This window comes from Bactrocera latifrons, unplaced genomic scaffold (genome assembly GCF_001853355.1).
Source record: "Bactrocera latifrons isolate USDA-ARS-PBARC rearing strain unplaced genomic scaffold, ASM185335v1 scaffold_467, whole genome shotgun sequence".
Classification (NCBI taxonomy): Eukaryota; Metazoa; Arthropoda; class Insecta; order Diptera; family Tephritidae; genus Bactrocera; species Bactrocera latifrons.
This window is the reverse complement of record NW_017537120.1, coordinates 127,692-130,048: the sequence shown is the minus strand read 5'-3', so window position 1 is coordinate 130,048 and position 2,357 is coordinate 127,692.

The window sequence follows — 2,357 nt, the reverse complement described above, 5'->3', positions numbered from 1 at the left end:
TGACTACCTAAGCGTCGTCTGGTGGGTAGTTATAATCAAATTATAATTCAAACGAACAAAAATAATAATAAACTTCATTAATTGAGTCAGACGAAGGAGTATCTTACATATCTAGCCATTTTAGAGCTAGTTTATAGCACCCCCATCGGTCCATCCATTCACTTTAAYGACGTTCCGGACTTATTCTTTATTGATCCAATCAATGTGTGGACCAACATTTCGAAAGTGGTGACATTTCTTTACTTTTTCTTTCTTTACTACTTCCTTTTCGCTGTTTGGCGTCCATTGGAGATTCCAAATGCAACCAGGTCCTTCTCCCCCTAATCTCTATAACGGAGTAGATATTCTACTCTTTTTCTGCTTCCCCCGGCGGGTACTGCGTCGAATACTCTCGGAGCAGGAGTGTTTTCATCGATTCGGATGACACGACCTAGCCAGCGTAGCCGCTGTCTCTTAATTCACTGAAATATGTCAATGTCGACGTATAACTCGTACAGCTCATCGTTCAATCGAAGGCGGTATTCGTCATTGCCAATGCGGAAAGGACCATAAATATTCCGCAGAACCTTTCTCTCGAAAACTCCTAACGTCGGTTCATCAGATGTTGTCTTTCCACTATTGCAGGATGAGTGATGATGAGTGACTTGTAGAGTTTGGTCTTTGTTCGTCGAGAGGGGACTTTAATTCTCAATTGCCTACTCAGTACGAAGCTCCTGTTGGAAAGAGTTATCCTGCGTTGGATTTCCAGGTTGACATTGTTGGTGGTTTGATGACAGGAGATATTTCAACAAATATGTATGCTTGTAGGTGTACTCAAATGAATTTTGAAGTAATTGTCTTTAAACATTAGACGAGCCCTGGGCGAGTTCCTAGTCTGCATTTACTTTTCAGGGCRGTTGATTTTTCCGGTTTCCGATTTTAAAAGTCCCCTACGCTCATGGAAAATGTTTGCTAAAGTGGCTAATCCCATTTCCTTCTGCAGCCAACTTAGTTCACCGTTGGACAATTCTTCAAATGCTGATCCAACCGATACATTGTTTACCCATATCAGAATTATGGCCTTTTGACATTGACTGCCGGGAAAGCCGAGCCACTAAGTAAACACACACAAAAGTAAGTCCGAAAATCTGCACACAAACAAATAAACATATTCATATGTAGTATGTACACATAATGCATAATTATCCAGCGAGAAAAGTACACTTGAAATCTGCTGGAACATCAATAACGGCAACAAAGCGGAAATGCAGGGACCCCCGCTTTGTGGTTATCACTATTATCACATACACACACACATACACAATTTATGCACATTTGTAAACACACATATCCACACGTAACATATGTATGTGTCTGGATATGTACATATGTGTATTTGCCAGCGAATTTCGAAGGACATGTATTCGAGCCATCCATCACACCCAATCATTCTCTGCTGCATGGCTGCGTATTTGTGTAAATAGAATTCCATGTTCCAGCAAGTTCTGTTTTTCCTCGTTTCTGCCTTTTGTTTTCACTCGTTGGACCAATTCAGCAGCGGTCGCTTGGTCGATTAGGCCGCAAAATTTTATGACACCCTAACGCCATGACATTGTCAAGGACAATAAGCGAAATGAATTTTAATGTGATCGRCACATTGTCCGCAATTTGCACAGTGGCAAACACGATGGCTCCATTCGAAGCGAGGATACTCTTACACACAAACACATATTAATGTCTATATTAATTTTAGTAAAATCAGAAAGGCCAACAACAGTCACAGTGAATTCTCCACGCCTAATGTGGAAAAATGAGAGGGCAATGAATTTTAGATAAAATATTTGGTAAAATTACTTAGAAGGGCCAGCAAGTGAATTTCACGAAAAGGTTTGAACTGCTTAACGGCAAGTTTAGAAAACAGTTGGCTAATTTCAATACCAAGCCTTTGGAAAATTGTGCCATTCTTACCCCACCACCAGAATATATCAATATTATATTTGTGTCGATGATAGCACTCAGCGAAGCCGGGTCCGTAATATACACTGTAAAACTATGTGTCCGCGTTCCAGCAAAGTGGACTTGAATTCCTTTTAATATTTACTATAACTAAATTTATACTTTTTTATTTAAATTATTAGGCCTAGATATGTAGAAGATGGTGGTAAGTGAGGTAAGTTATCTAAGCGCCGTTCACTTGTGAGCGGCCAGAAACGATTATTTATTAATTTTTCTGCTTGGCTCAAGCAGCTCACAACTTCCAGTCTTAGACCAAGTATCCTATGAATAGCCAAAACTCTGCTGTTTGAAGCGAGCTAAAGTGTGCAGGCGAAACATTCCTCCCCAGGATTATGCTCTGGGCTTGCGTCTTATACACATCT